General features: G+C 39.3%; 1 protein-coding gene across 5 annotated transcripts in view; it reads right to left on the reverse strand.

The window, feature by feature from the left end:
• PDE4D (phosphodiesterase 4D) overlaps positions 1-14,387 on the reverse strand; it is a 1,097,801-nt gene that overhangs the window by 479,946 nt on the left and 603,468 nt on the right. The gene's annotated exons all lie outside the window — the stretch shown is intronic.

Consider the following 14,387-nt stretch of genomic DNA (forward strand, 5'->3'; position numbering starts at 1 on the left):
CGTAGTTACGCAACAGGGCTTCTGCCCTAAGATGTGAGAGGAGCATACAAAGGCCACCTACCACCACCCAAAAGACGATGGATTGGGAAGCTGTTAATTGGCAGTCTCTGTCTCAACTTGGAGCTATCGCCCAGGGCCACCCAAAGAGCCGTCGAGTTGGGTATAGCCAACAAGCCCTCCTATATGAAGACATGAGCGGAGCAAGAGACCTGAATGGGGTGAGAGGTTACTACAGGGATGTGGACAGGGATAGAGGGATGTCAATTCTGGACTTGTAAAAGAAAGATATTTTCTAGTTAAGCGACAGAGTTTAATTCCTAGCTGTGACATACACTCCCTGTGTGACTCTGGGCAAATCCATCTCTGTGGGCCTTAGTTCCCTATCTGTAAGTTGGGGATAATAATACTATTTTTACTCCACACTTTGCTTGTCTATGCGCTCTTTGGAGCAGAAACTATCACACTGGGGCCTTTGTCTCAGTTGTGGTCTCTAAATTTTAATAACAGGAGGTAAGGTGCTACAGGAGTGTAGTGTTTAAGATATGAGTGAGAGTACTGAGCAAGATGGGAAGAAAGGCACCATGGGCATGTGACACTAATTGGGTGGGAGGAAAGTTCAATGAGGCTGTGGGCCAGGGTGAGTAGGAAACAGAAAGATACCAGTGTGGGTGAGCTGGAAGATGCCCATGGACGCAGCTGTGTCATCTGCAAGCAGAAGGCAGTGGGGGGAATCTAACACCAGAAGATAACTCCAGGAATGGCTGATGGCTACTGATGTGTATATCTGACATAGGGCCTGTGGAGGGAAAATGACGCTGTGTAGGGATGGAGAGTTGCAGAAATTGGCATGCAGAGTCTGTAAAGAGTGGTTAGGGCCTCAATAGGTTGATTAGTTAAGATGGGAATCCAGCATTTCAGTCCAAGGATTTCAAAATTAGTCTCAAAGTTAGGCACTTAAGTCCATATTTAGACACACAAATATATGACCTGGGAGCTATCTAGTACTCAGCACTTTTCAAACTCAGGCTAAATATGGAGGCTTAACTAAATGGAAATCCAAAACTATGCATTTCCTTAATCTCTGCTGTTTACAGCATATATTTTTACTATCTGGGGATGATTTACTATGTGCTAAAATAAGACACAATATGCAATGTTCAACATATCAAAATGCTGGGGCTGGGGGTTGGCTTGCTGCATGCTTCTATGTGCATTTTATGGTTGCTGGGGCAGGAAGACAGGATATATCTGTAAATTCTGAGGGTGGGATTTGGATGACATACTTCAGACCCTTTGTAATCCTACAACCATGGCAAAAATATTTAAAGATTAGTTAAGTGAGATGGGGAAGCTTAGACATCGCTCTAGTCCTATAAGCCATAAAAACAGAACACAAACCATGGGTCTGGATTTTCCGGTTGGAAATCTAAAACACTATTGAGGTTTTGTTAACACCAAACAGTAGCAATGGGCTCACTCTAGGGCTAACAGCATTTTTAAGGGCAAAGGAAAAAGTAGTGCATCTCTATCCTCTATGACTATTCAGCCATAATTGAAAGCACATTGAGCATGTTCCAGTCTCAGCAAAACAAATTCCTTTCTTGAGCAAGGGGGTCATTTCTCTCAAGGCAAAAGTAGTTTGAAACATGTATGTGTGCCTATTGCTGACATACCATCTCAGCTATTCAATTAACGATCTTAAGTGTTCAATTTGGATATTGCAAAGAGAACACAAAAGAATTTTGCAGTTAACAGAAGGGGGCATATAGCTAAGGTTAAAATATGAAAAATTAAAATTAGTGGTGTATAAATGAGATAATTTTGACGTTACACAGGTAAATTAACCTTTACACAGGTAAAGGTAAATTAACCTTTTTATAAATGCACGATTAAAAATAATTTCCTAAAATCTATTATAACAACATATTAATAAAGAAATATGAAAACCAGAAATAAGGAAAAATACAGAATGAAAGAAGCTTGCTACAAGATGTTATATATTCAAGAGCATATTATAAAATATACTTTTTTCATAGTTTTCTAGATTTTAAGGCTAGAAAAGGGACCATTGTGATTATCCAGACTGCACAGAACTGGCTATAGAATTTCACCCAATAATTCCTGCATTAAGCCCAATAATTTGTGGTGGAAATAGAGCATATCTTTTAGAATGACATCCAATTTTGATTTAATTAATTCAAGAGATGGATAATCGACCACATCCCTTAAGAACATAAGAAAGGCCATACCGGGTCAGACCAAAGGTCCATCTAGCCCAGTATCCTGTCTACTGACAGTGGCCAATGCCAGGTGCCCCAGAGGGAGTGAACCTAACAGGCAATGATCAAGTGATCTCTCTCCTGCCATCCATCTCCATCCTCTGACAGACAGAGGCTAGGGACACCATTCCTTACCTGTCCTGTCTAATAGCCATTAATGGACTTAACCACCATGAATTTATCCAGTTCTCTTTTAAACTCTGTTATAGTCCTAGCCTTCACAACCTCCTTAGGTAAGGAATTCCACAATTTGACTGCGTTGTGTGAAGAAGAACTTCCTTGTATTTGTTTTAAACCTGCTGCCTATTCATTTCATTTGGTGACTCCTAATTGGGAGTAAGTAAATAACTTTTCCTTATCTGCTTTCTCCACATCACTCATGATTTTATATACCTCTATCATATCCCCCCTTAGTCTCCTCTTTTCCAAGCTGAAGAGTCCTAGCCTCTTTAATCTCTCCTCATATGGGACCCGTTCCAAACCCCTAATCATTTTAGTTGCCCTCTTCTGAACCTTTTCTGGTGTCAGTATGTCTTTTTTTAGATGAGGAGACCACATCTGTACGCAGTATTCGAGAAGTGGGCGTACCATCGATTTATATAAGGGCAATAATATATTCTCAGTCTTATTCTCTATCCCCTTTTTAATGATTCCTAACATCCTAACAGCTTTTTTGACTGCCTCTGCACACTGCGTGGACATTTTCAGAGCACGATCCATGATGACTCCAAGATCTTTTTCCTGACTTGTTGTAGCTAAAATTAGCCCCCATCATATTGTATGTATAGTTGGGGTTATTTTTTCCAATGTGCATTACTTTACATTTATCCACATTAAATTTCATTTGCCATTTTGTTGCCCAATCACTTAGTTTTGTGAGATCTTTTTGAAGTTCTTCACAGTCTGCTTTGAACTTAACTATCTTTAGCAGTTTAGTATCATCTGCAAACTTTGCCACCTCACTGTTTACCCCTTTCTCCAGATCATTTATGAATAAGTTGAATAGGATCGGTTCGAGGACTGACCCCTGGGGAACACCACTAGTTACCCCTCTCCATTCTGAGAATTTACCATTTATTCCTACCCTTTGTTCCCTGTCTTTTAACCAGTTCTCAATCCATGAAAGGACCTTCCCTTTTATCCCATGGCAGCTTAATTTACATAGGAGCCTTTGGTGAGGGACCTTGTCAAAGGCTTTCTGGAAATCTAAATACACTATGTCCACTGGATCCCCCTTGATAAATTGTTCCAGTGGAAAATTACCCTCACTGTTAAAAATGTGTCTAGATCTCAGAATCAAGTACCAAAGACTCAGTTCCATGCCAGTTGAAACTAGGGATTCTATGGCCATAATGTAAACGTTACAAAATCAGAAAGCATACTTTACAGCAAACATGCTATAATGGCTAGGGGTAGGGTTTACTACCTTTTGTCCATGGCCAAGAATAATCTATTATTAAAAAGGGGACAAATTCTGATCAACCATATTGAGATGATTTACAATCACTTCAGAAAACGTGGAACTGGAATCAATGCTACTTTATAAAAAATATGGAAAACTTCCAAATTTCAATCTTTGAAATAACTCAGTACGAAAGACTTCCACTTGATAAAACCTGAAGACCAGTGATATTCATAGTTGTTTTTTAACTAGTTTCTGCCAGAGTTAAGCTTTAATCATTCAAGAAAGATACCCTCATGATAAAAGGACATACTAAAAGTAATTGGGCTACCTTGATTTCTACCTACTCGTGATGGGGCAGATAGGGAGTCAGTTAACTAGGACCTGTGGACATTGGCCCTGCCTGTCTACATCTGCAATAGTTTTCAGGAATGGAGAGTGCACTTAAAAATAAGAGGCCCCAGTCAGGTAGGGACTGACCAGGAAATAAAGCTTCTGCTACATGGTGGCAGAAGATTTGAGAGTCTCTGAGGTGTAAAAGGTGTAAGAAATAAGGGTGATTTGCTGGTAGGGGTCAACTACAGACCGCCAAATCAGGAAGAGGTGGAGGATGAGGCATTTCTAGAACAAACAACAAAAATATCCAAAACACAAGACCTCGTAGCAATTCAGGATCTTACCTATCAAGACATCTGTTGGAAAAGTAAGATGGCAAAACACAAAATTTCCAGTAAGTTCTTGGAATGTACTGGGGACAACTTTTTGTTCCAGAAAGTGGAGGAAGTAACCAGAGGGACAGCCATTTTTTACTTTATTCTGACCAACAGGGAAGAATTGGTAGCACATCTGAAAGTGGAAGGCCATTTGGGTGACATAGATCATGAAATGATAGATACTAAGGAAAGGAAGGTGTGAGAGCAGCAGAATAAGGACAATGGACTTAAAAAAAACAGACTAAGAAACTCACAGAACTGGTAAGATAAAATCCCATGGAAAGAAAATCTCAGGGATAAAAGAGTTCAGGAGAGTTGTCAGTCTCTTAAGTAGACAGTATTCAAGGCACAACTGCAGACTATCCTGATGTGAAGGAAAGATAGAAAGAATAGCAAGAGGCTCATATGGCTCTATCAGGAATTCTTTCATGACCTGAAAATAAAAGAAGAATCCTCCAAACACTGGAAACATGGACAAATAGCGTAAGCAGGTAGAAACAAAATCAGAAAAGCTAAGGCACAAAATGAGTTACTCCTAGCAAGGACATAGAAGTCAATCAGAAGAGGTTCTTTCATTTAAATAATAGAAATATAAAACAAAGTATAGGTCCTTTACTTAGTGGAGGAGAGCTAATAACTGATGACATCAAGAAAGTTGAGGTGTTTAATGCCTATTTTGCTTCAGTCTTCACTAAAAAGGTTAATGGTGATCAGATATTCAACAAAATTAATATTAACAACAAGAGGGAAGGAATGCGAGCCAAAATAGGAAAACACTTGGTTAAAGAATATTCAGATAAGTCAGATACATTCAAGTCAGGAGAACCTGATGAAATTCATCCTAGGGCACTTAATAAACTAGCTGAAGCAATCTTGGAACCATTAGCAATTAACTTTGAGAACTCCTGAAGGACGGGTGAGGCCCCAAAAGGCCAGAGAAGGGAAAACATAGTACATATCTTTAAAAAGGTGAAAAGGAGGACCGGGAAATTATAGACCTTTCAGCCTAACTTCAGTACCTGAAAAGATCTCGGAACAAATTGTTAAACAATTAGTTTGTAAGCACCTAAAGAATAATAGAGTTATAAGGAATAGCCAGCATGGATTTCTTAAGAACAAATAATTCCAAACCAATCTAATTTCCTTCGTCGACAGGGTTACTGGCCTAATATATAGGGGGGAAGCAGTAGATGTGATTATCTTGATTTTAGTAAGGCTTTTGAGATACTCCTACAGGACATTCTCATAAGCAAACTAGGAAAATGTGGTCTAGTTATCAGTGGCTCAGTGTTAAACGAGAGGGCATATCTAGTGAAGTCTGCAAGAGTCAGTCCTCGCTTTGGTATTTCACTATTGACTTGGCTAATGGAGAGGACAATCTGCTTATAAATTTTGCAGATGTCACCAAGGTTAGAGAGGTTGCAAGCACTTTGGAGGACAGGATTAGTATTCAAAATGACCTTGACAAACTGGAAAATTGGTCTGAATTCTACAAGATGAAATTCAATACAGACAAGTGCAAAACACCACACTTAGGAAGGAAAAAACAAATGCACAGCTATAAAATGTGGAATAACTAGCTAGGTGGTGGTACTGCTGAAAAGAATCTGGGGGTTACAGTGGGTCATAAATTGAATGAGTCAACAATCTCATACAGCTGTGAAAAGGGCTAATTAATTCTGGAGTGTATTAACAGGACATCATATGTGAGATACGAGAGATGGTACTTGTGAGGCCTCAGCTGGGCTACTAGTTCTGGGCATCACACTTTTGGAAAGATGTGGACAAATTGGAGAGAGTCCAGAGGAGAGAAAAAAATGATGAAAGTTCTAGAAAACCTGACCAATGAGGAAATGTAAAAAAACTGGGCATGTTTAGTGTTGAGAAAAGAAGACTGAGGAGGAATCTGATGATAGTCTTCAAATATGTTAAGGGCTTTTATAAAAAGGATGGTGATCATGTCCTCTGAAGGTTAGACAGTGAAATAATGGACTTAATCTGCAGCAAAGGAGATTTAGATTAGATATCAGGAAAAACTTCCTCACTATAAAAGGAGTTATGCTCTGGATTGTGGAACCGTCATCAATGGGTTTTTTTAAGAATACATTGGACAAACACCTGCCAAGAATGGTTTAGGTTTACTTGGTCCTGCCACACGGGCTGGATTTGAGGACTTTTTGAGTCCCTTCTAGTCCTACATTTCTGTGATTCTTCCTTGACAAAGGAATCTTGATTCCAGCCAACACTGCAAGACAGATTGCTATCTAGATGAACCTCCCAGTGGATTAGAGGACTAGACCCAGGAAGACTGTCAAAAAGGACTGACTGCATGAAAACAAGCCTTGAGTAGAAGAGCAACATCTGTCAACAAGTACTTAGAAGACCCTGTTTTCCTTTTAATTTTGGACCCTAAGGGTATGTCTTCACTACTGGCCAGATCGGCGGGCAGAGCTCGATCCAGCAAGGATCGATTTATCGCATCTAGTCTAGACGTGATAAATCGATCCCCAAGTGCTCTCCCGTCGACTCCTGTACTCCAGCTCAGTGAGAGGCGCAGGCAGAGTCAATGGGGGAGCGGCAGCAGTTGACTCACTGCAGTGAAGACACCATGGTAAGTCAATCTAAGTACGTCGACTTCAGCTACATTATTCATGTAGCTGCAATTGCGTAACTTGTATCGATTCCCCACCCCACCCCCACCCCAATGTAGACCAGGTCTAAGATTCTGGAAGGGGTGGAACTCAAGTGTACCGTAGCTGGAGGGCTACAGCACCCTGGCACTGGACCCGTGAGGTGTGCCAGCCAATTGTCGAGGACCTGCACCTGGGTGAGTTGAACCCTGATGGTACTCAAGTGGGCACCACTTAGGCTACCTGGCTACACAGCTAAATTCCAATACTGAAGTTCCAACGTTATCATTCTAGTTTTCCAGTCTTTAAAATGCCACAGGAATTAAAGTCTTTCTTTTTATTTATTTATTTCAACAGGAGGTGGATCACAGTGTATTGCACCATTTACTATAGTTGCACACTTGTAACTACCTTTCTTTTTTTTAAATCAAACAGGATGTTTTCAATAACAGTAGTTAAAAATTGGTAATTGAATTGCCAAGAAATCTAGAAAGACAAACTAAAATGTTTTCTAGAAGTAGCACATAAATTAATAGAAAGAGAGGTAGCATAATTAATTGCATGCAAACAAAAACTAGCTGTAGAATCAAAATGAAAAGGAACAGACAAAATAGTCACTAGTATGGGTAGGCAAACTTCTTAAATCCTTTTCAAGTACTATTCTCTGTTTGCTGTCCACCTGTCCCAACCTGTGTTCTGTGATATCAGGAGATTATTTCATTTTACTAACTGCTGCCAACAAACAGGTTTATACTGGAAATATTCTTGCCTCCCTTTTAACTGGTAATGTAGAATTCAACTTTAAACACTTCTCTTATTATCTAGCAGTTAATCTATGCATATAAATTTCAAAGGCCCTACATTCTGTTTAGTCTTCAGGAGATAATCTTGTAATTCAGATTTACATATGAAAATGTCATTTAGTACATTACAAAACAACAAAAATTAGCCATGTATATTTTTCACGTGATCAAAATATAATCAGACTATAAATTGTATTTGCCTAACAATGTTCTTCACTTTTGTACTTATGAATTCACAGCATTTTGGCAGCTCATTCCCTTGCCTCCGGATGCAATATATTACACTAACAGAAACAAACAGTAAGCCCTTCCACCCACACATGCAAAACTTTCTTTGGTTCCATCCAAATACACTGGCTAGGTGAAATTTTCCTAATGTTATTTATCAAGTTTAACGTTGAGACACCAAACAGCTGATAATTAAGTATGGATATCATTCAGTAGGACAATGTTTCATTCTCAAGGCTAAAAAATATGTTCCATATTTGATTTTTGGGCAGCATCATTACTCTTCTCCAGGGCCATAACCAGGGCAGGGCAAGTGGGGCAGCCACCCAGGGCGCAAAGTCACAGGGGAGGAAAATGGGGCAGCATGGGTGGGGTCACATGGGGTGATGTACCCCCCATATTTCTGCCTTCTGAAGCTGGCCTTCTCCGCAGAGAGCAAGCATCTCATTGGCAGCCAGGCTTTGGGGGAGAGGTAAAAGCATGTCAGGGGGGTAACAGGGAGCTGTGCTGCCTGCCATGCCTGGGGGGTGCCCAGCTATGCAGAGGCGGCCCAGCTTGGGATGTAAGGAAGGGAGGGCTTCTGGGCAGCAAGCCAGCCCTCGGCTCCCACAGCACGTAGAGCCAAGAGCCCTCTGCATGCCACCCCACAAGCATCACCTCTAGGGGGCGCAAATGTGCTCACTCACCCAGGTGCTAAAATGCCTTCTTAGGGCTCTGCTCTTCTCTGTAGCTAGTAAACTGAACATGATCCCAAATCACCATCCTCAAGTGAGTAATACATGAAAACAGAACTGAACCCATTTCACTCAACCCAAGGGACTGCAAAGTTTGAGAGACCAGTTTCTAATGTGTTTTAATAACAGATTAACATGTAAAAATATAAGTACTATTGAAGCAAAATGTGTAATTTGGTAATAGTAAGCATCAAAGCTTTCTCCAACCTTATTATTAAACTATTATTTTAAAGGTTGGAGGTGACTGGTAATTATTGCTGAGGCAGAATGGCAGGTGCATCTTGTTAAGCACAACTAGGATAAGAAAAGTTGAAGTCTCTCACTTTAGGCAGAGGAAACAAAGGACTGGAATTGAGAGTCTATAGAGAAACCCTACAAACAACCACATTTATGGAGAAAAAAGACTCAGGTTTAATTTTTGTTATTGTTATTTGAGTTGCCAGTAAAGCCAAACCACAGGAAAGCAGTAATTTGCACTATATACAGTATGTGTAATCTGTTCATAGCAGGATGGAAACTCCATTTGCTTATATAATCTTTCCTGAAATAATTTGACTCTAGGTTGAACCCTTTGAAAATGACTAGTGGATAGGTGTGTTAGTATGCACAATTGTCTATTGCCATACCACATCACTGTGGTATCAATTTTGCTATCGCCACATAAAGCAGGTGATGCCTGATTAATATCTGGATGGGAGACCTCAAAAGAAAGTCTAGGGTGTTAAAGTAAAGTAATGGTATCAATTCAAGAGCTGTCAGTCTTCCCCTCTGATCATTTCTGACGCACTATTATATCCCAGCATGGTGTTATAAAGCACTGCATCATTATGTATTATTATTTCTACTACAGTAGTACCTACAGGCCCCCACGAATATTTGGGCCCCATTGTGCTAGGCACTGTACATATAGATTATAAGAGAAAATCCCTGCCTCAAAGCACTTCCAGTCTTAACAAACAAGACCAAGAAAGGGTTGGAGAAAGGAAGACATGAAGTATTGTCATCCTCATTTTACAAATATGAGCTATGGACAGATAGGTGATGAGGCCAGATAGGAGGTATCTGGTAAAGCCCAGAACTGGACTCTTAGCTCCTGAGTCCAAATACAGTGTTTTTTAAACAAAAAAACATGCTTCTTCTTCAGACCATCCTTCCTCTCCTATTGGAAATGTCATTTTCCAAAAACATAAAACAAAAATCCTAACTACTTGCAGTAATTTAATGGGAAATAGCTTAAGGTACATCTACTCTGCAGTTAAAAACCCGTGGCTGGCCTGTGCCAGCTGACTTGTGCTTGAGGGCTGAGAGTAGGACCCTGCAAGGTTGGAGGGTCCCAAACATCCACACCACAATTAAACAGCCCCCAAGCCAGAGGCTTGCGAGTCCAAGTCAGCTGGCACAGGTCAGGTGTCTAATTGCAACATAGAGATACCCAGGGTGGTCTAATCACCCAGTGTATATATTTACTCTGGAACCACAGGCTAAAATCCCAGCAGAGTCAAGTCATCCTTCTGAGGACATTAAAGTGAGTACAGTTTACAGCAGGTTTTTCAAATGAGCTGTCTCCCCTGTATAGATATTATATATATCCCATGACATTATACTACTGTGCTGAGAGCTAAACAGCTGCTGCATTTCAGTAGTGGGTGACATGATCCCTATATCCCCTTGCTCCACGTCACAGGAGTGTTGTGATATCTAGCTGGTTAGTGTTTCTGGAGCACTCTGAGTTCTCCAGATGAAAGGCACCATAAAAGAACAAAGCATTAATATAATAGAGAAAGGAGAGGTTTGCCCTATTTGTCCTTGGTCAAAATATTTCCTCCTCTTCACTGATGTGCAGCGTGTTGTATGTTGGTTAGGTGATACCAATGGATAAACAGGGTTTGAAAAAATGAGGATATAAAAGAAAAAAAGTCAACAGAAACAGTGGTTTTACTGCAAAATAGTGGTTACTACTGTCTGCTTCATTTAGTAAAAAATGTATAAGCCTAGCTGAATTTCACCTAATTTGAGCAGTGTACATAAACAAGGCCTGAAGCTCACTAACACTGCTATTCAGCACCAGAAATTTGAGAAGATGATGACCTTTCATACTTATCAGCACAATCAAAACCTACTGGCAACAGAAGATTAAGAACTAACTGCATTTGGCCTTAACAGGATCGGTTGTCATGCTCAGAAATCAGTCATTTGGCTTGCAGACATTTCAGATCCTGTTCTCCATCAGAAGGAAGGGATTCCTCTGTAGCCAATAGAATAAGGCCTGAAGTCATAGGTCTAGAAACTAATTAAATACAATTCTGAACAGAAATTCTGGCACAAGTTTGCTCCCCTCACCATAAAAAAACCTAGCACAAACAAGAATTTAAGGTAGCAAAACAAGTGAGCAAGTACATTTTAGATTGTGTTACTGATTCAGGGCCTTATCCTGAGGGAGGCTGACCATTTCCTGCACAATGCCAACCATCCTCAGCTTCTCACTGACTTCTAAGTGAGCTGAAGTTGCTCAGCCCCTCAAACCAAATGTTTAAAAAATAATTCTTTTTCTGCCTTATCTACTAAGGTCAGGATATTTAGTTTCTTTCAGTTTTCTACCAAGGCAAAATATAACTCCAGACCCACAAAATGGAAAACCTTTACAATGAGAAAAAGCTAATAATTTGATAACTGGTGACAAACTATTTAGTTCAATAATTAAAATGTACAAACATGCGTAATAATACTATTATTCCAGAAGATTCTGGGAACTAGAAATCAAAAAGACTTATTTAAACTTGTATTCAAACAGTCATGCATTTACTAAGGTGCTTTTCAACAAGGTAGTTGGCCATCAAATTAATCTAAAGCAAAGGGCTGACCATACAGCCACGCATTCACATTATTTTGTATTCGATGAAGTACATAGCACAGTAATGATCAAATGAAGTAAATTTGACTAGATTAAAAGGCAGAAAATGATTTTTTTTGCTCCATTTCTTAGCTCACTGACTTGCTCTACAATTTAAATTTCATTTTATGTCAATATCTTAGTAGAAGGGAAACAAAAAAGAGTGACTGAATATAGATTACATTGTCCTACAATATGTGCTCATATATTTAATTTTTCATCTTTACAGTTTTGAGGGCACAAATACTTGAACTCAAAAATCATAGTTCTTCAGTTCTTCTAACTTTTCTTTGATAAAAATAGGAAAAGATATACCCAGCAAGGCAAACCAAAATTAGATACCATGCTTATCTTTATTTGGTTTGGCATCAAAAAGTCAGAAAAAAGTATAATGGAAAAGAAAGCTATGTAATACAATCCATTCACAAACATTTCTAAAGTAGTTTCAAATCTGAAAAGAAATAAATAGCATGTTCTACAGACTTGCACATACTTGCTGGCTTAAGTAGTGGTGTTATATTGTAAATATAATAGGCTCCTGTTACTCCTCATCTAATGTCACCCCACATCTCATTTTTCTCAATCTTCCCAGGACTAACTTTATCCTCTCCTAAAACATCAATCAACTTAGCTTTTATAATCCTTCCCTCCTGGCTTCCCCATATTTCACCTCTTACCATTCCAGTCTATCCAAAACAGCTGCTACTAAAATCATCCTCTCCACACCCACTCCAACCACATCACTTACACACCCTCTTTGAACCCCTCCGTTGGCTTCCTGTCTTTTACCACAGTGAATTTAACTTACACATCCTCACTCAGAAGGCTCTTCATAATCTTGCTCTCCCAGCCTGCCATTTTCCAAGGCAAAGAACAGATCATGATATTTACTTTTAAACTCACGTTATTGTGCTATGTAAATGATTATCCAAAATAACGTATTAACTGGGAGCCAGTATAAATAACATTAGCAGTAGGGTTTAGTTAGGGGCATTCACACTTTAGGGATGGAAGGCTGTGAGTTCAAGGTCAAACCCAGCACCTAGAATTGGCTCTTGCTAGGGATACCTACCATCTTTTGGCAACCCTTCCCCCAAGCCGACACACACATCCAAACAAACACAAAGGCAAAAAGCACCTTGGCTCCACCATCTGCACATAGCAGTTAAAAGCCATGGACTGGGAGGGGGAGGGGGAAAGGCTAAAACAAACGAAATTAACTTAAAATTCAAAAGGTTTTATTTACTAGCCCTGGACTGACAGCCACCTATGTTCCATTCTATATCAGAGACAGAGTAGGAGAGATAGAGAGAAATGAAATGCCTATGAAGGTAGAGAATATACTTAAACTAAAAAAATAATGTCACTAAGGTATTTATGTTTATTGGCACTGAATCCAAATATGGATTTCTATATTTAAAACATAGTATTTCAAAATTAAATATGTACTATATGCTGCTTGAGACAATATACCTTTAATATGTTGTTCAATATTACAGAAAATATAGCAAGAAGAATCAACTGATATAGCTGTTAACCAAGCACAATACTAATTGGGTCATATGAAAAAAAAATCTCTTCATCTAGCTTCACTATCTTCTTACCAGAAGATAGAAATATATACAGACCACTCTTTCTATATCAACTCAAATTTACTATGGGAAGCTTTGGTATGTCTGGCAGCCAACACATAGGTTTTGTGAAAGTGCTTTTACAGAATTACAAAAATGACTATGGTAGTAACTCCAAAGTTTACCATTCAGAAATGTTCTTTACAGATCTAACGTAGCATGAATAAGCAAATTTGCCTGGTTCCCAGAATGGGCAGTTGAACAACACTGAGCTGAAACATTTTAATTCCAAAGTAAGGTCTGGGATCTAGTAAGCCATAAATGTTTGCATGGTATAATCTGCATTCAGATAATATATTAAATGTAAACCATGTGAAAGCCTACATACATTTGTGCAGCACCACATGCAAAAATATCCCACATTGCTGCTATAGTACTTCCTACAGAATGTATTCACATTTTGGTACAGATACCAAGGAGGCTGGGAGGGGGTGAACAGGGAAGGCAGGCAACTGCCTATGAGGGCAGAAAAAACTAACAATTGATGTGATCAAACCGCTTCAAAAAGAATTCAAAATGTTGGTTGCAAAGTACTGAGACATAAAATAAACTTGAAGGCGCTAAAAATGTTTCAGAACAATTTCTCCAAGTTATTAAAAAGAAAAGTAGGCCAAATTCTTAGAAGACAACAGGAATATAAGAGCTTTCCTGTTAGGTGTGGACCACACTGCACTTTGCAAAATAAGCTACAAAAGCAGGGGGAATGAGCTTAACTAAAACCTTACCTTTATTATTTGTTTTCCCAGGTGATGCTGTTTAAAGTGGGCTATAAGGGGATATTACAAGGATTTCACTTAGCCTAAGATTGGTGTTATGGGAAAGTGGCAGAGGACTGTGATAGAGGAGTAAGATGTGTTAAAGGGATGATTCTGTATTAACTCTGCATTAAGATTTAGTATTACAAATTTAGTAGAGTCATAAATTCATAGCATCCCCTGGTCTGACAGAGGCTGTCACAGGTGCACCATGGTTCTGATTGGTTCTGAGCTGTACAGCCAGAAACCTCTGACAAATGACACCCATCGCAGATTTGTGGTTGTGCTATATTGTTATATTATATTGTTAAGTACAAGTCTG

This window comes from Chrysemys picta, chromosome 6 (genome assembly GCF_011386835.1).
Source record: "Chrysemys picta bellii isolate R12L10 chromosome 6, ASM1138683v2, whole genome shotgun sequence".
NCBI lineage: Eukaryota > Metazoa > Chordata > Testudines > Emydidae > Chrysemys > Chrysemys picta.